The following is a 24,368-nucleotide window of genomic DNA, read 5'->3' on the forward strand; positions in this document are numbered from 1 at the left end:
GGGAAGAGCAATCTCCTCCCTGTGATTGATAGCCTCTGAAACCCTGCCTGGGGCACAGATCTAAGTCAGTTCTGACTTGATAGCAATGAAGTGTTGAGACGTTTCACGCTCATCTGAGAAGCACTGACAGTATAATGCATTATCTATTTTGCTGCTGACTCCACGTTTCAGGGTGTACCTCTACCAGAGAAAGACAGGCAGTCTACTCCTTTAAAGATTCACAACTCTGCAAACTCAATGGAAGTTTACAATGAGTCAGAATCAGCGGGTAATAGCAAAACAAGTTCCACAACTGTTCCCAAAACTATGGAACTTGAGCGACAGAAAATAGTTCCACCCAGCAGAACCAATGGTAATGTAGCAAACAGAAAATGTTCAAACAGACCATTTTCAAATCCTAGTTCTGTGTGGTATTGGGCAGGTTCCTTGTCTGAAGTTCATTGTCTTAATCTAAATAATGCAAACAATATAGTACTTGCCTTGTAGAACTTTCTTGAAGATTAAATGATTCACTCTATTTGAAATGTTTCACATAGCATCCTGGCACACAGGGGCTTCAGTAGGAGTGATTATTGTTGGTGCAAAGCATCAGACAGAGGTACCATCAGACCTGACTTCCTTAAGTGGGGTGGGTGTATCACGTGGGTATTATTGCATCAACCAGAACTATGGTTGAGGTCCCAGGGGCCCAGACTTTATTTGAGCACAGGGTTCCATCTGTGACTGACAGGCCCTGGGCGGGGGTCAAAGGGAGAGGTCATCAATTTTCTCTGTTCACAGGAGCCAAAGTATGTCCTGACTAGCAAGGCTGTGGCCTTTCACTCTGGGACCAAGTCATGCCTCAGTACAAGGTGTGCTTGTACCGTCAAGGTGCAGAGCTCTGCAGGCGCCACAGGGCGAGTCTGGCTTTATATCCCCCTCGCTACAAAGGCCAGAATTGCACATACAGAGCAGAAGTGTAAACACACTCCCCAAGCTACTGTTTGCTTTCAAATCAGTCAATGTTTCCTGCCTAAGCACCCTCATACTCCCACCCTCCACCCTGAGCCTTAAGGGCTGGAAGAGAAAACAAGTGAAACATTTAGAGTTCACTGGGGCAAGAGAGGCTTTGGGCTGGAAATTCTGGGAGGTTTACAGGATTGGTAGCATTCTTGGTCAGAACTTGGGCACCAGTTCGGTCTCTGCATAGTTTTGGGCAAGCATGGAAATATTCATATGGAACTTGAACCCAAAATTATGAAAGAAAAAAAACCCCTAATCAATAAAATATGGAAACAATCATCAATACAAGTAGTCCTCAATTTACCAGATGGCTGTCTTCTGATGACACTATGATGTCAGTTCTGACATAAATCTGATCCTTCTTTTTTTTCCCCCATTAGTTTTCATTATTTTGTGTTTTATTATCAATATGCTTATAAATCTCACCTTTGTATTTTTGTTTTGGAGACTTGACATGAGAATAATAACATCAGCAAATTATATGCTACAGCATTGTATGTAGAACATATTACTAGCAGTGTTGTTGCTGTGTAGGCCCTTGAGTTGGAACTGACTCACAGGTGACCCTCCAGTGGGTTTACAGAGGCAGTAAAATTGCACGGAAAGAGATTGTCCTTCCTTCTCCCCCAGAGCACCTGGCACTTGAGAAACCGTGTGCTAGCAATATTGCTATTAATAGCAATAAGCGATATTAAAAACAAAAACATAAATGTGGCTTGTTATGACTTGCATACATCATAAATCAGGGACTAATTGTAGGAAAAAGTAGAAGTGTCACGACCATGTACAGGAATGTCTACAGCTCTTAGAGAAACACCAGTGTTAGTGGCAAGGGTAAGTGTCTAGAATAAAAAAGCTCTATTGTCAAGTAGGTTATGATTCAACACAACCCTACTGGACAGAGTCGAGTTGCCCTCAGGGTTTCCTAAGGTCTGTACCCAGACCAAGCACACTGTCTCCTCTTTCCCCTGAGATACAGCTGGTCGATTCAAGCCACTGGCCTTTCAGTTAACAGTTTAATGCTTAATCTACCAGAGCTTTGGTGTCCACAATAGAAAGACAGTGTTTCATCCCATTGTGTCAGGATCTGATTCATAGCAGCTAACCACAACAAATGAATGAAACAGAGAAGCTGCCGCACTACTCTGGGTAAAGGGTCCCTCGGATGAGGGAACAGCAGATGTACTAAAGCCCAAGGGTGGCTGGAGCTGGGATTCCATGCAAAGTGGGCTAAGGATGAGGTGGGTTTTTTTTTTTCCTTCATGATGTAGGTTAGCCTAGTAGAGTCCACTGGAGCGAAGTGCCTACTAGCAGGCTCCAACTGCTCCTGTTGCACTCGAGTTCCAAGTCCAAGGCCTCCGCACAGGGCGTGCATTTGCAGAAACTTCGCCAGCTTTGAAAGCCCGCTGTGCAACTATTAGCTGACCCCACTCAGCAAATAGTGACGCAGTGACCAGGCATGTTTACCCCAACAGGTGAGGATTTTCTCTCCGTTGACTCTAGTCAAGGACTTTCCGCTTCCAGATTCCAGGCTCCAGGTGACATAGGACACAAGGGGGGGGGGGGGGTCATGTGGCAAGTAGAACAGACCATGAGATGGCTAGGTGCCCTGATTGGTCTTTGGCTCATGTTTCAAAGAACCCACTTCTCCCATGTGTCAAGAGCACAGTTCGTTTTAATGCAGCAGGCAGAGTGAGTGGGATGATTCACCAATTTCCAGTCCCTGGAAATAAACCTATTGTTTACACTTTTTAATATTTTCCTAACCCCTCAAGAGGCAGCTATAGCTCAGGAAGATAAACTGAGATGAGGGTAGAGGAAGAAGTAGAGAGAGAGGTAGAGAGAGGGGGAGAGAGAGAGAAAGGGAGAGGGGGAGAGAGAGAGTGCGAGCAAAGCAATTATTGTCATCCATAATTATAAGTCTTATCATTTACTGTACACTAATGGTTGCATTTCCAAGCAAACATTATTAATTAGTAAAACAACAAGGCAACTTGCATTCATCTCTGTACCAGAGAAGTCAAATTACGTAGCCAACAAAGCATAGGTAACTCAGTCTTGTTACTTTTTTCTGTGTTTAATGGGAAGAAAACTGAGGCAGGCAAATCAAATGGATTGCAAAAAGAAGTCAATTTATTCAAAGCGTTCTAGAAATGAGATTGTCATAATAAATCACAATGTACTTGGGTAATCTGTAAAGATACATTAGAGCAGAAAAAGTGACTGGTATGCATATAGGGAGATTTGGTTAAAAGTGCAGGACCATCACCCACTTTAACAAGGTGCTTCATCTTCTTGAGTCAGTTTCCAGATCCATAAAATGGGACTATCAGTCCTTGCCTTAATGATTGTTCCAAAGAAAACAGGAGACATTTATTAAATGTGCCTACAAAGCAAATATGCTTTGTGTTAGGAATCAAAGATTCCTGAACGCCAGCAGAAATGGTATTTAAAGAGGAGGTGCTGATCGACCTAGATGGTTTGGGTCCAAATTGTTCCAGACGGGTTTTTCTTCAGAGGTCACATGTTTTTTTGAGATGTCATTGAATCAGTTCCACCTAATAGTGACACTAGGCATAAGAGAATAAACCACTGCCCCACCTCATTCCATCCTTAAAATACATGTATTTATGTTTGAACCTATGGTTGTAGGCACAGTGCCAATCCATTTTGCTGGAACTTTCCTCTTTTTGGTTGATTATAACACCAAGCATGATGTCCTCCTGCAAGGGCCCCTCTCCAGAGTACGAGAGACAAAGTCTAGTCATCTGAATTGCACAGAGAATTGTGACTCTGTTTCCTCTAGAACTGACCAGTTCGTTGCCCTGGCAGTCCATTGTCTATTCAATCTTTGTCAACACCATAATTCGAAGGCATCAATTCTTCAAACTTCCTTATTTTTTCGTGTCCAGTTTTTTAATGAAATTGCAAGTAGCATGAGTTGAGTCAGAGTTATCTTAGTCCTCAATATTACATGTAATACTTTAAACTTATTAACACTTTAAAACATATTTTTCAGTAGATAATTCTCCATGCAACATCTTTTGATTTCTTCCTTGCTTCTTCCATGAGTGTTGATTGTGAATTCATGTAAAATGCAATTTTTTACCTTTTATGGTTTTTCAATGTATAATTTTGTTGTGCTTTGTTGTTGTTCAGTGCTGCTGTTACCTAAGACTCATAGCAACCCTAGGGACAACAGATCTATCTTGTCCTTATCCTTCATCTTCATGACCTGACACACTCAAGTTCATTGTTATAGTCATTGTGTGAATCTATTTTCAATGAGAGTCTTCCTTTCTTTAGCTTACCCTTTACTTTCCAAGCATAAGGTATTTTTCTAAGGACTATGCTTTCCAAAGACTTCCTGTCGGCCTGCCCAAAGTGTGTGAGATGTCTCACCATCGTTGCCTCTAAGATAGACCCTGGTAATGTAAGACAAAGTAAGAATGTTCACTTTTAAGAAGGAAAATCCAACTCATTGTAAGGAAGCATGGCAAAATTTGAACTCTATTGTCATTCTCTTTCTTAAAGCAGCATCAGTCATTTTGAGCAACCTGAATGAAAAAAATGGCGGGAGATTCTGTATCATTCTCTACTTATCAATTGCTAGAAACAACGTAAGTATCTTACTTTCCCCAACTGCTTCTTACTAGGGACTATAATATTTTCATCTAGCACCTTGAATTATTTGTGATATGAAGTAAGTTAAATATTATCTAGTTAATAATACCCTTATTTTTGTAAGGCACCTGCCATCCAAGGGTTTCACTTTACCTTGGGAATGTCTGTGTGTGTGTGTGTGTGTGTGTGTGTGTGTGTGTACCGTCAAATCGAATCTGACTGGTGACTGGTACAGGGGGAGATTGCCCCTCCTTTTCCCCACAGAGAATTTGGTGGATTTGAACTGTGTACCTCTGGGATTGCATTGCATCTTCTTGCCACTAGGCCACCAGAGCTCCCTTACCTTGGGAATTTCTAACACTCTAAAGAACACATCCAAGTGTCATTAACAAGTATTCTCTATTGAGTCAAGATTCCCTAATGTCTTTTTCAGGCTGTTATCCCTTCCATGGAGTAAACGATATAACAGCCTAGAAGAAGATTTTGCTTTTTTTGCTGTTGAAATCAGGAGGTAATGGGGTCTGAGATTTTGGACTGAAGTCTGGAGATACAAACTTTGACATCTCTCAACTTGGTGGTGATGATATTCTTGACCACATGCCAAATTGCTTGAAATTCTTATATCTTTTCTGATTTAGCCTTCATGTACTATTTCAGATTTTTTGTTTGGTTGTTTTCTTTTTACAAAAATAATGAAAGAGCCAACAAAGAATAAGCACTATCTGTATTCACACACACACACACTCTCAAAAATCTGCTCTAGAAAAGCCTACAGCGAAGCCATCTCAGGTGCAATGATTGGCCTTTCCCCATCTGTAACAAAGCAGGGGACAAAAATCAAAGACATGCAGGTCCAATCTGTCAAAAAGACTAATGGATTCTTCAAATTCAGCCTCTAGGACCCTGCGGCTAAAAGAATTAAGGGGCCCGGATTCTTCTATTGACTGTTTTGAGGAGGATTACAATTGTAATGTAGAAAAAAATTCAAAATTAGAGGAAAAAAAAGACCATACTCACTGGTCTGGAAAAGATGAGTGGACCTTGGAGATGGTGGTCCTTTTCTCCCCTCAAGTTCAAAACTGGACTCACTTTCCTTGACCATCTTTCAAGCAAACAAAAAGCTTGCTCAAGAAGGTGGGGACTAATGAAGAAGAAGTACTAATTGCTTTGAACAATCAACCTACAAGATCAAAAGGGCAACACCTAGCCAAAGATCAAGGTCAGAGGGCAGCAAGGGTCAAGGCCAGAGGAAGACTGGAAACAAACAGAGAGGAAGCCGGGAGAGCACAGGTACATTGTGGGTAGAATAGTCAACGTCACCAAGCAAAATGCACACAACATCGTTGAACGGAAACCAATTTGTTCTAGAAACTCTCCTGAACAATTACCAAAAAATAAAAAGAAAATTCAAGTTCATTATCTTCTAATGTTGTTATTGTTATGTGCCATTGAGTCGGTTGTGACTCATAATCCTATGTACAATGGCCATGAAACCTGCTCTATCCTGTGCTACCTTTACTGTCTCCAACACACCTACCCTCATTACCCCAGTCACTGTATCAATATATACTCTCACAACTAAACCAATAAGCAATAATGTGATAATAGAGAAATGATTGAAGCTAGCAACAATTACATATCACTTGTATCCTCAATCAATACCCATAAAAGTAGTCAACAAATGAAACCACATATTACATTGGTCAAATCTACTACAGAAGATTATTTTAAAGTGTTAAATAACAAAGCTATTATTTTGAGAACTAAGAAGTATCTGTTCCAAACCATAGTATTTTCAATCTCAAAGATATGTAAAAGCAAAATAATAAAGGGGGAAAAAGAATCAATGTCTTCTAATCATGAAGTTGGAGACCAATGTTAAGTATACATTGAAGTACCAGAGGAAGAAACAATCTGTCTTGTAGGAACTATAGCCAGAATGCTTCTTAGAAATGAGGATAAGATCACTTCATCTAAAATATTTTGGGCATGTTTCCAGGCCAAGTCAGTCTCAAGACAACATTATGTCTGGTAAAGTAATTTAAAAAAAAGTAGGAAGACCCTCTCTGAGATGGATTAAAACAATAGCTGCCATGATGAGTTTAAGCAAAGCAATAATTATAAGAATTGTACCGTGTCAAGCAGTGTTTCATTTTGTTGTGAATGAGGTAGCTAAGAATTGAAATTGACTTAATAGCACCTAACGACAACTTCACTATCTTCTGGTGATGAAAAGCTTGTAGGGTTGACTTCACTAACGTATTATGTGCTTGATCTAAGTCATGGACTTTTCAATTACTTGCTATGCATCTGATAGTTAGACAATGACTAAAGATGACAGAAGAAGAATTGATATCTTTGAGTTGCGGTATTGGAGAAGAGTGCTGGATATCTCATGGACTGGCAAAAGAATAAACAAATCTGTCTTGGGGAAAGCGTGACCAGGGTGCTTCTTGGAAACATATTGATTTCTTTGTCTCACATTTTTTGGACATGCTCAGGTAGAAAGTCGGTCCTTGGAGAAAGACATCTTGGTTGGAAAGGCAGAGGGTTGACATAGGAGAGGAAGACCCTCACCGGGATGGATTGACATGATGATTGTAACAACGGGTTCAAGTATAGCGGGGTCAGTGAGGACTGCACAGATCAGACAGCTTTCAGATGGTGGCCCTTAGGATCCCTATGAATCACAGTCAACTCTAGGGTACACATCAACATCCTAAACTGGGAAATTTGGTTTTGCTTTTTTAAAAAAACTAGTCAGATTTTGCTTTCAGATCTTCCCCAGAATGAGTTCATGATCTTGGCTGCATTTCCAGGAAACACATCCCATTTGATAATAAGCAAAATTAGAAAAGACGAGTTAATTTGCCTGAGTCTCTGTTGAATAACATGAAAAATTGTCCCAGAAGCCACTTCCAAGGATTTCCCTTCATGCCTCATTGACCTAGCTTCATTATTGAGTCATTCGCAGACAAGGTGAGCAAAATAACAGGAGAGGCTGAGATCAGCAGCCGGAACCAGTACCACCATGACCTTCCCTCCAACCCACACAGGCAAGCACACACAGACAGGATTTCATGGCAAGGGTAGAGAAGAGCCCCTGGATTTCTGGTAGCACAAGGCTCTAAGTGGACCCAATACTACTAGGAGTTCATTAGTAAGAGAAAAAGAAAAATAGCTATGAAATAAGCAGTTACTATATTTGCTATTTTTAATCCCAGTGGCCCAGTAGTTATGTCTTGGTTGTTAACCAAAAGATTTGAACCTACCAACTACTTGGAGGAGAAAAATGAGGCATTCTGCTTCCATGAAGATTTCCTGCTTTACAAACCATGTGAGTGGTCCTATGCCTATTTATAGAATTGTTTAAGCCTGAAGCAACTTGTCAAAAAAGGTTGTTTTCTTAACAGTATTACTTTATTTTACAAATGAGAAAAGGGATATTCAGGTTGGTTATTAGTCACATTTGTCAGTGTAGATCAGCCACTATGATGAAGGACTTTCAAATACCAATGGCCTCAATGTGAATGGAGAAATGTGTGAGACACAATGTACGTAAGTGAAACAATGGATATTCATTTTGTATGTAAAACAATATAAAATAAGAAATTTTTTTTTAAAAAATCCCTGTGAACTAATTAAATAAGTCTTGCTTCTTGGAAAGGTAGAGAAGGCCGCCAGTAAGAGGAAAGAAGACCATATATAAGATGGGTTGACACAGTGACTGCAACAATGGGCTTGAACTTGGCCAGCCTTGTGACACTGGCACAGTCGACGGCAAAGCTCTGATCTGCTGTTCAGATGGTCTCTGTAAATCTTAGTCAGTTGTATGGCAGCTGCCAGCAACAATCAAATAAGAGTTTATCACTCATGTCCAATGATTGTTAGGAAGAGAAGGAGGGTTAACACTGGGATCCAAGTAGTCATTGAGGTCCCTTCATCCAGTGACTCCACCTTCTTTCCATTTTGGGATTTCTCTTCATTCAGCTGAGAATACAGGAGGCCTGTCCAAGGTAACTCATTATTGGGCAGAGCTGGAAGTGGTGCCTAACCCTCGTCCCATTGCGTGCAAGCGAGTCACAGGGCACAACTCACTATAAGGGGGGCTGGAGATGCAGGCTATTTTTGTGTTGTTAGGTGCTATTGAATCGAGGGTGACTCAGCAGCTTTAGAAACAACAGATCGAAATTTGCTCTATCCCATATCATCATCACAATCTCCACCACGTTCAAGCTCACTGTTGCAGCCACTGTGTGAGTCCATCTCACTGGGGATCTTCTTCTCTTTTACTGACCCTCTCGTGTTCCAAGCAAAGTGTGGTCATGCAAACTTTTAAGCCCAAGTTGAATTCATCCATGGGGTTTGGAAAGCTGGAAATCTTTATAGTTTGCCAGTTTTTTCTCTGTGAAGTTGTCAATTAATCAGTCACTTAATTTTGTTACCACTACTCCACCAGAGCTCGTCTGAGGCAGATAATTAAACTCCTATTCCAGGTCACAGAGCAGGTGGCTCAGCTGGCATGATGTCCAAAGGGGGGCTGAATATGCAGTCTCTTTTCTGACTGTCCTTGCTTCTCTTGTGACATTTCAGGTACTGAATCATAGGTATAACTTTCTCTTCACCATGTTTCTTGTTCCGATAATCAATAGTGCATTCTGCTCATGTGCTTTTACTACAACTCCCCTTTTGAAGTTCATCCAGATCGTGTCTTGAGTGGTAGTTCCTTTGACCTCTCTGTGACACTACATCCTATTTATTCCTCATTCTCATAACACCTATCCTCCTTAAGTTCTCACATGTAACTTTCTGCTGTCTTTCTACCAACTTCTCTCTCTTCGCTGGTTCCTCTTGCCTCTCCCCTTAAATCTCAGTCCTCAGCCGTCTTCTGATCTCCCCATAGAAAAGACTGTTCAAAATGATTGATCCATCTTGACCTCTGTGTTATTTTCTGAAAAAGTCATATTGTTCTTAGCCTTTCACCTGACCACCAGGCTTGAATTCAGTTGTTGCTATGATGACAACTACAGTTTTCTATCATCGTGCTACTATTATAATTAGTCCTAGAGATTTCTTAGTATATGTCAACTATGATACTAAACTGTTTGCTTATTTTATCCTTAGTCCTCACAAGAACTCTAGAGGTTAGGTTTCTCCCTTTTCTTTCAGACAAGAAAACTGAGGGCTGAAAAAGATAAATGAAATGATAATTAAGTTGTAAGTAAGAGTTCAAAACTAGACAGTCTAACTTGAGAGCCAAAGTTTGTAACACTTAAGTTCAACCCTACTGTCTACTATTCATAGGGTTTTCAGAGTGATTCAGGCTTGGAAGAAGGAGTGGCATCCGCTTCCTATGCCAGGTGCCTCGGGAAACTCTACAAACTCCATAATCATAAAGAAAGTACATTAATTATAGAACCGAGTTCATGTCTTCTTTTACATAGGTTCATTATGTATTCAGCTTAATGACACTTAACCACTGCTAAGTGAGACTAATGTTGTTATATTTTGGAGGAACATTCTTCCACTTTGTACATCACTGCTTGTCAGTTTGTTGTACTGAGGTAACCTAGGTTTGCTGTGATGCTGAGCCTGTGCCATTGGAGTATCAAGTGTCATGATGGTTTACCAATGTCGACAGTATTTGGTGGAGCTCCCAATTGTAGCACAGGTTTGGAAGCAGGAGTGGCATCCACTTCCTAAATCACATGCCTATGAAAACTCTATAAAATTGGAGAAACTTATAGAAAGGGATTAGGTCTTTTGTTCAGAGAGTCTCTATGAGTTGTGCTAAACTCAACGGCAGTCAACAACAACAACAACAACATTATTTAATAATTCAATGGCCAATCCTGTTTCCTAATCTGGGAGCACTACTAAAACCTGTCTACCTACCATGTGTAACCCTTGAGACATTTGACAAACAAGTGGCATAGCTTTCAGTATCTCAGCAATCCACAAGTTATCTCAGTACAGTAAACTGACAGACAAATCTTGTACCAACTAGAACAACGTTTCCCCCAAATACAACAAACTGACAAATTAAATTGTACATTACTGAGGGGTAATGCTGTCAGTTTGAAGACTAAGGTGCATCTGGTTCAGGCCATGGTCTATCCAATCACTTGCTATACATCTGAGAGATGGTCAGTGAATAAGGATGACAGAAGAATTATTGATGTCTTTGACCTGTGGTGTTGGATTACTGAACATCCCGTGGACTGCCAAAAAACCCAAATATGTTCTGGAGAAAGTGCATCCAGAATGCTCTTTGGAGGCAACAAAGCTTCACCTCACATACTTGAGTATGTTGTAGGAGGAGCTATTCTTTGGCGAGGGACACACTGCTCAAAAAAGGCAGAGGTTTGACAAAGAAGAGGAAGATCCTCAACCAGGTAGATTGACACAGTCACTGCTGCAATGAGTGTCAGAAAGTGCAAGGACGGCACAGGACTGGACAAGGTGTAGATTTGTTGTTCATAGAATCATTAAGAGTTGTACTCAACCTGATGCTACCTGATAACAAGTCCAAACTGCCTCTGGAAGCTATCTGGTTTTCAAAGTCATGTGCTATAAGTTCTACCCAAGCATCTCTGAACCTGGTACATGGAAAGTGAAACATTTGCTAAATTTGAACACATCACATCCAAAAGAAAGCATATCCTCTTCTCTCAAATAGCTGTTTTCTCTCTAATTCTTCCTACTCCTTCTTCACTTATTTACATTCATATCATGCCGTCATTACAGAAATATCCTTCACCTTAAACCCTTATAGAATAGTACCAGCTACAGTCATTGGAAGATACTTTCATGCCATAGTTATTAAAATGCTTGACTACTAGCCTCACTGGAGGCAGGAGTGGCATTCATTTTCTAAACAACATGCCTCTGGAAACTCTATGAACTTTGATAAATGCCGACAGTTGTAGAGGGGCTTCAGGCTTTTGGTTCATAGGGTCGCTGAGTCGTTCTGACTGTAAGGCAATCAACAACAGCTAGCCTCCAGGTTGACAGTTTGAAGCCTCCAGCCATGATCAGGGACAGGAAAAGGTACTCTGCATTGGTGAAAGAAAGAAAGAAAGAAAGAAAGAAAGAAAGAAAGAAAGAAAGAAAGAAAGAAAGAAAGAGAGAGAGAGAGAGAGAGAGAGAGAGAGAGAGAGGGAGGGAGGGAGGGAGGGAGGAAGGAAGGAAGGAAGGAAGGAAGGAAGGAAGGAAGGAAGGAAAGAAAAAAAAAAAAGCACGCTTTGGAAACCTGAAGAGCAAGTTCTACTCTCCCCTGTGGGTTACTGTGAATTGAAATCACCTGGATGTCAGCCGACTGTTTGAACATTCATTGGGCATGTATCACACGCAGGGCCATTCTTTGTGGATATTGTTGTTAAAGTGCCTTTGAGCAAGCTCCAACTCCAAGCCCAAGCACAGAACATTGGCCTGCTATGCCCCCTCTTTACAATCTCCTTTAAGCTTAAGCCTTTGTTGCAGCCACTGTCAATGCATGTTCTTGATGATCTTCCTCCTTCCCTCTGACCCTCCACTTTACCAAGCACAGTTCTTTCTCCGGGGACTACCTCCTCTTGATAAGATGTCCAAAGTTTGTGAGACAAAGACTCACCATCGTCATTTCTAAGGAATGTTCTGGCTGCACTTCTCCCAAGACACATTTACTCATTATTTTGGTCATTGTTCCTGCTTACCTTCAAGTTGGAACCAACCCATAGCTGACCCTCTAGCAGATTTTCAGAGGCAGTTAGTCACATGGGAGGATACCGCCCATCTTTCTTCCTTGGAGCCGCCGGAAGGTTCAAACCATGTACCTATGTGATGGCAGCAAAATTCCTTATCTCCAAGCCACTATTCTTTGCCAACACCACAAAACAAAAGCATCTGTTCTTCAGTCATCTTCATTCATCGTCCAGTAGACCCTTCTTCCCCCACTCATCTTTCTCTGACCATCTACCTTTTCCTGTCTTTCCAAGGACTGGGCTCTCCTGACAACATGCCCAGCATGTGGGAGATGCAGCCTCACTACCCTTGTTCTTTGGCGCACACCCTGGATGCACTTCCTGCAAGACAAGCTTGTTTGTTCTTTGGCAATCCACAGGATATTCAAGACCTTCTCTAACACCACAATTCAAAGGCATCAGTTCTTCTGCCATCATTCATATTCCAAATTCTGGATACAGTGTCTCTTTTAATTCACAGGGGACTTGAGCATATCAGAGATCAGGAGGATGGCACGAGATAGGTCAAGGTTCAGATCTGTTGTTCATAGGGTCACACTGAGTCACAGTCAACTGAAGGGCACCTAACAACCATGACAACACTTAGCTTTGGTTATGACGCTCCTCATGAGCTTATATACGCTTCCTGTGAGGCCACATCTGCCTAACTTTGTTTTCAGCTATTAAACTTGCAAGGGAGGTCCATCTCTTACGTAGTTGTGTGTCTATCTAATCACCTAAGAAAACGTATGTTCTTTATAGATTTAGATTGGAAATTTTTATTGTTTGGTAATGAGCACAAGTGTAGTAAGTCTTCACTTACCTACCAAATATTAGCACTTAAAAGTAAGTAACAAGCATTCTTAGCTCTGGTTTTCTCATCTGAAAATGGTGATATCGACACCTAGCTCTGAGAAGTGTGATGAAGAGGAAATAATTCATGAAGAAAACCCACGGCAATGTCTGTTGTACAGAACAAAGAAAACATGAACAAAGAATAAAACAACTTAATGCATTCTCATCGGTATACGTTTTCTTATTACGAAATTTGCTAACTGGAGATATAATTGCATGAAAGAGCCATGCACACTACGTTCAAGAAAGCAGAGTTTTTTTCAATGTGGGAGAACTGATATTAATGATATCACTAAAGACATGTGGTCCTCAGTGGTCTCCTGGTGTTAGAGAGGATCCAGTTTGAATCACTTAACCTTGGGATCTAGATAGCACCCCCTGGTCACCCTCCACACTTTTACTGAGTAATAGGTCATCAGATGTGCTAACGTTAGAGAAACAATAACTTCCCACCTGCCTTTTGAAGTGTCTGCATCGTCTATGTAATTTGCCGTGCCACTGTTACCATATTTTCCTATATTTTATTAGAAAAAGCAGTTTGGAGTAAGAGACCTCAGGGTAGAGAACTAGCGTTGAGGAGTGAAAAAGACTTACTGCCTTATAAAGGCCAAAGGTTTGAAGGAGGTGGTTCTTCTGAGGTCTGACAAACCACTTCCCATTGCGTAGGTTTGATGCTCAAGAACGTTACAAGCTCTTCATGTTTCCACGCTGTCAGTCTCAGCTGTACTTTCAAGCCATCTTTTCTTGAGCATCTAGGGGAAAGTCAGAGCCATCATCCTTCAAAGCATATCTTCTTTGGGAAACAGAAATGAGGCTAGGTGACCCAGGATGAGAGAGTCCCAACTGTGACTTTCCTCCTCAGTGACCGTGGCTACCACTCCATCTGACATCTGTCAAACACACTAGATGGGGCTAGGACGGAGTGAGGGAGCTGATAACACCTGGCCTTAAGAAAAAATTGGAAGGAAACGTGAAAAAAATGCCTTCTCATTTTCTGTAGTGGCAGAGAGGAAGTATGGAGCCTTGTGGCCTCATGGATTACCAATAGATCTGTGGTTGGAACCTAGAGGGAGCTGTATGGGAGGAATAGAGTGAGTCTGCTCGTGTTAACACGTATAACCTCGGGAGCCTGATGGAGGGTCACCTGGAGTTAGGATCAATACAGTGGTGTTGAGTTTTGAGTGAACATTGACTTCTACTTTGATGTTCAAAAAGGTCAAGTGTTTGCCATCAACTATTCAAGTTTCGTGTATTGAACATCTATTATTATGTATCAGGATCTGGACTTGTGCTGAAAATACTAGTGGGAATTGAGTACAAAAGATTATCATATGTTTAGTGTACCAAGCATTTTAGTTTTATGATCTAATTTCATTTTCCCTATGCTGCAAAGTGTGGGAGGAGAATGGGCAATCTCATCCCATGTGATGAATTGCCTCTGAAAACCTGCCAGAGAGGCTCAGCTATGCGTCTGTTCCAACTCAACGTCACACAACAGCAACATATTGCAAAGTCGGTATTACCTCATATCCTTAAAAAACAATTTTCTGTTTCTTCTCAATTACAAGAGATCTCGTAATTTAGCAGTAAGGAAAGGTGCCACCAATGCAAAGTTCTGTGGTTTAAATCCATCAGATTTTCCTTACGAGAAAGATGGGTAACTTTCTCCTGTGAGATTTACTGCCTCTGACAACCTGCGGGAAGATCACTTATAGGTTGATTTTGACTAGATGGTACACAACAACAACAGCTACAATGCCTCAGCTATTGGAAAATAGAATGCCGCATATAAATTAATAGAAAGCAAATAGACTTTGTAGTCAGATACACTGGGATTCAAATTCCAATTCTGCCAATTTTACTACTCGTATTATCATGCTTAGAAGAATTGACACCTTTATATTGTGCTGGAAAAGAGTACTGAATATGCCATGGACTGCCAAAAAGAACAAACAGAGGTCTTTGGAGAAAGTGCAGCTATTGTGCTCTTTGGAGGCAAAGATGATAAAGCTTCATCTCATGTACTTTGGGCATGTTGCTAGGAGAGTCTATTACATAGAGAGGGACACCATGCTTGGAAAGATGGGAAGATGGTAAAAGAGAGCAAAGTAAGACTCAGCAAAAGTGACTACAGCTGTGGGCTCAAGCATGTCAGATAGTGTAAGGATGGCACAGGACAGGACAGGGTTCAGATCCATTGTTCACAGGGTCACTGTGAGTCATACTCCACTTGAAGACACCTAACAACAACAATATCATGTTAAACTTAATGCAAATTCTCCTAAGATCAGTGTGCTCATAGAAACATGGGACTAATAATAACTACGTGGGATACATAATGAGTCAAGATGAGATCATTTATACAATGCATTTTGTTGTTGTTGGGTACTATCTAGTCAAAACCAACTCACAGCAAACCTTTGCAAAACAGATCTAAACCTTGCCCAGTCCTGCACCATTTTGCAAACTCTTTGCTGCGGTCATTCTGTCAATCCATCTAGGTTAAGGGTTTCTTTCTCCTTCTCTGACCTTTGTGGAAAATGTCCTTTGCCAAAGACTTGCCCCTCCCAACAACATGCCCAAAGTATGTAAACAGCCTCAAGATCATCACCTTGAAGCAGCATCCTGGCTGCACTTCTTCTAAGATAGATGCTTGTTCTTTTGATAGTCTAAGCAAGTGAAAACACCATGCCTTGGGTCAGATGCACCTTAGTCTTTACATTGTCATCCTTGCTCTTTATCACTTTAAAGAGATCCTTGACAACATGCTTGTCCCTTTGAGCTGTGGTGCTGGAGAAGAGTATTGAATATACCATGGACTGCTAAGAAAACAAACAGATTCATCCTAGAGAAGGTTAAACCAGGCTGTGCCTTGGAGGCAAGGATTCTGGGGCTTCATCTGACATACTTTGGACATGTTGTAAGGAGGGACCAGCCCTTGGAGAGGGTCATCACGCTTGGGAAGGTGGAGGGATGGTGCAGGAGGGGAAGACCCTCTATGAGCTGGATTGATTCAGTGACTGGGGTAATTGGGATGGGTGTGTCAGAGGCAATGAGATTGGCACAGGACAGAGCAGGGTTTAGGGCTGTTGTACATAGGGTTGCTATGAGTCGCAAGCAACAACAATAAACAACAACATATCTTTTATTTTCCTGGCCTCTGCTTTTATGGTTGTTGATTGTGGATCCAAGTAAAATAAAATCATTGACAACGTTAGCCTTTACTTTTCATGATGATGCTAATTGATCCAGTGGTTAAGATCACTGTTTTTCTGATGATCTTGTGTAATCAGACTGAAGGCTGTAGTTTTTAATCTTCTTCAGCAAGTGCGTGCTTTGAGTTCTCTTGTAGAATTTACCATTTGGAGCTCTGGTGGCCTCGTGGTGTGGAATTGGGCTGTCAATGCCAAGGCACACGGTTTTAATCCGTCAGTTGCTCCCTGAGTGAAAGATGAGCAGTCAACTCCCGTGCTATGTACTGCCTCTCAAAACCCACTGCAGGGTCAACCATGAGTCATTTCCAACTCAGTGGTGCACATTAACAGCACCATTTACTGAATAATGTATGTATATATGAGTGTGCATGTCCACTGGTTACTTTGATAAATTGTTTATATCTATCTATCTATCTATCTATCATCTATCTTTTTTTAAAGAATTTTTTTATTTCAATGAACATCTACAGAGATTTTGGAATTCCATTCATTCATTGTTGCACTTTTCTCCCTGCCCACCCCACCCGCACCCCAGTTCGCTTCTCTCCTTGAAAAGCAAAAGAAAAACTCCTTCATTGGTACACAATCCCCCCCACCCCGCACACTCCCCAACCCCACCCCACCCCAAATATAATCCACTCTTCAACCCTCATTCCGTACTCTTATGATTTAAAAGTATTATATTTTAGGGCATTATGTTTCTCTATCTTTTTTCGATCCTCTCAACTCACCTCTGAAGTACAAAGGATTCTCATTTCCTTGAAGATACAGTTTTTTTAACAGATACGGGGTTTTTGTCCAAGACCATACAATTAGGAAGTAGTTGCAGGTGGCATCCCAAGCCAGGGCTGTCTTACTCTACAACCTGTGTTCTTAACATCTACCCTTCAAAAGCATTAGGAAAAGGTGAACTATAATGGTCACCATTTTATGAGGTTTGTGGAAATAGTTACACATTGGAAAAGAGCATGAAAAAGTACCTTCTCAAATCCTTGCCAGCTCTGAATTTTTATTTCCCAAACCACCAAGTAGGGAAAAGCATGGATGGTTCACATTCATACCTATATGAGGTATAAACTACACCTTCCTGCATCGCACATGTCAAATACCTACTGTTCCACTTTCATAAAGAAGATTCCTCGATTCAGTATCAAGGTTTGCTACTTAAACTTTGCTCTTCAGGTTCATTTGAATACTTTCTCATTCTTTCTCCTTACTCACTGCAATCTCTGTACATACTTTTCAAGCATAGCCTCTGGAAATCACAGACATACTAGACATATTCAAGTTCCTGGTATCTGATTTATACTCGGCTTGTAGTCTACTTTGACTGCCTCCTTCAAAAACTCACCAAGACTTGATGAAGTTGATCTTATTCACCCACTATTACTATTTTTCAGCCATTCAGCTCATCAGCTGGAACATTAGGGAAGACAAGGCAAAGATTCAGACTTATCCCATTCCCAATTCCATTTAATAAATTGTTGCCATTAGATGCCTCGTGTTGACTCCAACTTGTAGCAACCCTATTTACAACAGACTAAAAACTTTGATCAGTCCTGAACCATCCTCATAATCTCTGCTGTGTTTCATGTATCACAGCTTCCTCTTGGGTCCACAGTTTCTCTAAGAGTCTGTCCACCTGGCAGTCCATTTATTACAGATATCTCACCTGATTTTTCTGTCAAATTTGATATGCTTTTCGGGAAAAGTCTTTTTACTTGAGTGATAGGACAAAAGAAAAAAAAAGTTTCCCTTCACACAGGGGAATCTACAGGAGAAAATCTAGAAGGAATGTTCATTTTTTTTTCTTTTCACTTATGGAGACTGAGGGCTAGAGTGGGGAATTTGTCAGAATGTATGATACACAAAGAGAGAGAGAGAGAGAGAGAGAGAACCTGTAATAAAACATCCAAAAATTCATTTGAATCCATAAACTTTAGTCCTTAAAGCTGTGACTCTTTCATAGACAGTAAACTATTTGCCTAATTAGATGGGATTTCTCATCAGAACATAACAAAGACACTTTCAAGGCTCCTTGATTTGGGGCTGAATGGAGGCTCTCATATTCAATTACTAGGAAAACTTGGAGGATTTCTTTCATGTCCTTCAGTCTCCACTTCTTCCTCTAAAGAATCTTTCCCTCACAGGACTGTTAACAGGATTGGGCACATTCCCGTAAGGACAATCACCTGGCTTGTATGGAGTAGACGTCCAGTGAATGTGAATGGCCTCCCCTGAACGGAGTGAGGCTCGAGAACTAAAACGCGAGTGTTTCCGTAAGCCCTGTGGTGAGGTGAACTGAGTAAACAGGCAGGAGACCAACAAACCCTCAGCAGACCCATATTTCAGCTAACCACACCCAACCTCACAGTTGTGTATAAGAAAGGTACACACAGGGAATAAAAACATAACTTGGTGACCTCTAGGTAGAATGAAGTTCCTTCTAGAAAGTCGAATTATCTGGCATTCCAGACTCCAGATCCTTGGATGATAATCCCTCATGAGGCACTAAGCTCAGGTCAGAACACACCTTGTGAGGTACCTTCCAGCACTGGAATTCTAGGCTTTTGTGATAAAGAAACCCCAAGGGGCATCCTAAGGCTGAATGAGAGTCAGAGCCTTTTTCCCTTTTTCCTCAGGAGCCTGGGAACCAGAGCCATTTCCCAAGGATGAGGGGGGCAGGGGGCACTGGCAGCCTCAGCCAGAGTGATCTGAGTCGGGATGAGCCATGATAATGAGTTCCAGTAAAACCCACAAAATGTTCTGAACTTGTGACTAAGTCTGAGCTAAATAAACAACCCCCAGCACCCACCTCAAGAAGGAGGGCTATGTGTGGTGTGGCCTAGTAATCTCTTTTCTCAAAAAAATTACAGAGCCGTGAGGCTCTACTTTCCAATCTTCAGCATTCTTACAATAATTACACACTTAGTCCCTGCTCAATGCCAGTCGCCGTGTTCGGAGCTCCTGAGTGAGGCGGGAAGCAGTTAATATAGTGTGTTAGTTCCTCGTCTCCCCTGAAGACAAGGAGGGACATCTGAGAAGCACCATGGGGTGAGGATGGAGTTCCCTTGACGCAGTGCCTGCCACTCTGCACCCACACACTCCCCTTTTATCTGTTTTATTCTATTGGCTTCCTCATACAATTCTTCATTCAAGAAATGTGTGAAAACAGGGTTGAGGGCAATAGTTGGAAGAAATTATTAGACCAAACAAGAGGAATGTTGGGTATAACATTTAGAAAGAGAAGAAGGAAGGAGGAGAAGAAGAAAGAACTGTAAAAGAAAACACAGTGGACATCAATTACTTATTGTGCAACAGCCAATGTTTTCAATGAATCCTCACAAGCTCATACAGTTGAGGACTGTTTTTAGCTCCATTTTACAGAGTTGGAAACTGAGGGCCAGACGATTTGGAAGGGAGAAAAAAGTACTCAAGTCAAACTGATAGTGTGAGCTCAGTTCCAGAGGGTCACAATAATGCAAATATCACAATAAAGCAAATAATATTAATATTTTAGCTTGCTTCCAAGAGCATATGAAGGCAATGTTTATATTCTCACTCATTGCCATTGAATCAATCCCAACTCATAGCATCCCTTCATTGGGTTTCAGAGGCCAGTAGATCAGAGTGGGAAGCTCTGGTGGTCTAGTGGATAAGGAGTCACACTGTTTATCCTAAGATAGGCACTTTGAATCCACCAGCTGCTCCTTAGGAGAAATATGTGTAGTTTCTTCTTGTGTGATTTTCCGTCTCTGAAAACCCTCTGCAGGCCTGGGTATGAGTTGTTTCTGACTCGAATACACATAATAAATAACAAATGAAACAAGAGGACAATGCTCATCCTTCTCCTTCAAAGTAACTGGTGGACTCAAACAGCTAGAAATGTCTGGCCTGTAGGTTAGCAGGCCACTCCCTGCGGCCTGCACTCAGCGGCTCTTTGGTTTACACTCTAGTCTGTGTTAAGTGCACAATAAGCATCATGAAGACGTTTGAAATAGTCTGAAAATGACCATAATGCGACACAGGGTGCTCATGACATTACAAAAATAGTACCTGTTGACTTTGTGTTTGACAAAGGGCTGCCACTAACTTCCAATTTATAAAATAAAATACACAATTTGTGAAACACAATAAAACATGGTATGCCTAGAAATGGCCTGGGAGATATTTAATCTCAGAAGCTTTGAGGTTGGCATCTGCGTGCCTCAAATCCACAGTGTGCTGAGAGATCAGTGTTTGACCGTTGGGATCTCAATTCAGCTTCCCGTGTCAATACTCTAGAGTTGGCCCGATTCAGTCAGTTCCAATGGTGCCTCCTCCAGAAAGATGGTTAAAAACAAACAGTTGTCATCCAGTCATTTCTGACACACATACCAAAAAAAAATGAGTCTGATTAGAACAGTGACTGGCTTTCCAGACCACCAGCCTTTTCTTCTGAAGCATCAAACTGTCCATTCAGTCTGAGAGTGTTGACCATTTGGAGCACTCTCCAATATAAAAGAGGATGTGCACCCTTCCGCCCTGGCCAAAGTCAATCTGGTTCTTTTATCTGCTTGTTTTCTTATTTCTCATTACAAAGTGATAAATCTAGCATGGGTCGTTGGACTTTGGACCTCTAAAATGTCAACTCCTTGGAAGTGGGAGCCTTAGAGGTCTGTCCGTCCACCTTCCCAAGCATGATGTCTTTCTCAAAGGACTGGTCTCTCTTTGCAACATGCCCAAAATATGTCAGCTGGAGCTTCAGTATCTTTGACTCCAAGGAGCAGACTGGTTTAACCCTCTCGAGGATGAACCAGTTTGTTCTTCTAGCAGTCCATGGTATATTCAGTACTCTTCACCACCACCACAGTTCAAAGCCATCGATTCTCCTTCTATCATCTCTAGTCATTATCCAGCTTTCTGATGCATAGCAAGTAATTGCGAAGTCAATGGCCTGGACCAGGTGCACCTTAATCTCCAGACTGATATCATTGTTCTTCAGTACTCTGGAGAGATCCCTGACAGCAGATTTTTCCAGTGCAATCCATTTTTTTATTTCCTGGCTTCTAGTACCAAGACTGTTGACTGTGGAACCAAGCAAACTAAAGTTGTTAATAATGTCAGTCCCTTCAATTGGCCCAGTGGTGAGAATCTTTGTTTTCTTGATGTTAAGCTTCAATCCATACTGAACACTACAGTCCTTGACCTTCTCTGGCAAATGCCTCAAGTCCTCCTCAGTTTCAACAAGCAAGATTGTCTCATCTGCAAAATGTGATTGTTGATGAGTTTCCCTCCAATCCTGATGCCACATGCCTCCTCACAGAGCCTAGCCTCCCAGATGATCTGTTCTGCATATAGATTGAAAAGGTATGGAGAAATGATGCATCCCTGGTGTACACCTCTCCTCGTTTTGAACCATGCAGTGTTTCCTTGTTCTGTTCTGAAGACTATCTCCTGGTCCAAGTATAGGTTTCACATAAGCACAATCAAGTGTCCTGGGATTCCCATTCTTCTGAGTCAGCCACAGTTTGTTATGATCCACACAGTCAAATGCCTTTGCATAGTCAATGAAACACAGATAGACATTCCTCTGGTACTCCTGCTTTCAGCCAAGATCCTTCTAACATTAGCTATAATGTCCTTAGTACCATGGCCTCTTCTAAACCCAGCTTGGACATCTATGCCACAATTAGGCTCCAGCTGTTAGTTGCCTTGTGTACAATAGAATCAAGCCCTGCCTGATCCGGTGCCCTCCTAACAATCTGTGCTGTTCTTAAATCTACTGGTGCAATCACTCAATCCATCTCATTGGAGATCTTCCTCTCCTTTGTTGAACTGCTGATTTTCCAAGAATGATGGGGGTTTAAAAAAAACAACAACACTGGCCTATTCTGATAATATGCTCAAAATGCATGAGACAATATCATCTTTGATTCTAAAAAACACCTTAGTTGCACTTCTTCTAAGATAGATTTTGTTGTTCTTTGGGTAGTTCATTGTATATTTGATCTCCCTCACCAACACCACAATTCAAACGCAAGGTTGTGTCATCTGCATAACGTAGGTTGTTGATGAGTCTTCCTTCAATCTTGATGCCACATTCCTCCCCATAGGGCCTAGCCCCCTGGGTGATCTGACTCTTCTATTTTTTTCTGACTCTTCTTCAGTCTCCATAAAATATTTTTAACTCTTAAATAAGATAGCATCAATGTTGTTGTTGTTGTTATGTGCCGTCGAGTCGTTTCCGACTCATTTTCCCCTCAAAATTGATCCTGGAAATACAACTAAGAGCATAGCAAGCACTGAACATATGAACTGGATGATGTTATTTATAGCTAACAGCTAAAGAGGCTGTGTTCTGTTGTGTTGGGGGGGGCGGTAAGCATTGGCAAAAGACTTAGGAGATATGACTAGATGTTTGCTGATAGGCAACTTGCTTTGCCTCTTGGATTCATGCTCTGTCTTAGGTAAATCAGGAGGTTAGAAAAAAACGATATAAAAATTGCCCTTCATGCCTTGAAGGGCAAAATTCCCCAGATGTTCTGACTTCTCTTGGATCTCCAATAGTGCATCATGTCACTTTGCTGTGATCCACGCAGTCAAATGCCATTGCATAGTCAACGAAACACAGACAGACATTTCTCTGGTACTTTCTGCTTTCAGCCAAGGTCCAGCTAACATTGGCTATAATGTCCCTAGTGCCAGTATCAGGAAACTGGGATGATGTATGACTTTCTTTTTTTGCTTCCTGGGTTCACATCCAAAAGAAAATTCTTAGGACTACTCACATCAGAGAATAACAGTTGATGACTTAGCCAAAGGATATGAACACTTACAATAGGCGATTAATCCTTTCTTATCTAGGACTCTGAGGGTCGTTCTGGATTGGTGAACCTCTTGACTGACTGCCTTGAGGGAATTCCATCACCCTTGTACTTGGCCTCAGTGAATGGGAAAGAAATGAGATATATTGATCTTGTCTTAGAGACTACTGTTCTAAGTCCACCTTGGAGACTTCAGGGGGTTTGTGTTTGCGTTACGAGATGGGTCATTGTTCCTTTTGACATCCTGATTTATTACAAGAGTCTGCTGCCAAGGATTTGTGGGTTTAGAAAGTCATGTTGGTGACCTGATGTGAAAGTTCCGTGTTCTTTCCTCGGCCATCATTTCAAAGCAGCCAATATTTGACCTTTGTCTTATATTTAAAAATCCAAATAGCTATAATGACTTCTAGGAATTCCACAGAGTAATCATTGTTTTGTGAGTTGGTTTCCTATTGCCCACGGATCAGCAATCAGGTCTCACTTATAAAACATGTATTGGCTGAAAACTCATTACAAGCCTTACCTTTTGCTTAATGTATGCACACACACACACACACACACACACACACACACACTCACACTGAATGTGTATATAGCACTTTTCTGTTCATGGAGCATTGAATATACATTATTTGATCGTCATAAAAGTTCACCAGACTAGTATGGTTAGTTATTAATGTCTCCTTTTTCGAGTCTGAAAGCTGAGGCTCAGAATGCTTTTCATACCTGAATAAAGGAATCCTGGTGGCATGGTGGGTAAAAATCCCAATTGCTAACTGAGAGGCTGGTAATTCAAGCCCACCAATCACTCTGTGACAGTAAGATATGATACTGTGCTTCTCTAAAGGTAATATCTTTGGACATTCTGTGCGACAGCTCTACTCTGACCTATGGGTTTGCTAAGTTAAAACTGAATTGATGGCAATGGGATTGGGTCAAAATTCTAGCCTTTCATGCAGGAACACTTGTTCAATTCCCAGAAGACACACCTTACACACACCTAACTTTCATTGGTCAGAAGAGGCTTGCATGCTGCCATGATACTAAACAGGTTTTCTTTTTTTCTTTTTCTATAATTATATTTTATTAATTTTCATAAACATTTACAGAGATTTTGGGCTTCCACTCATTCATTGTTGCACTAT

Source organism: Elephantulus edwardii, unplaced genomic scaffold (genome assembly GCF_000299155.1).
Source record: "Elephantulus edwardii isolate Elephantulus edwardi_28Jun2011 unplaced genomic scaffold, EleEdw1.0 scaffold00003, whole genome shotgun sequence".
Lineage (NCBI taxonomy): Eukaryota > Metazoa > Chordata > Mammalia > Macroscelidea > Macroscelididae > Elephantulus > Elephantulus edwardii.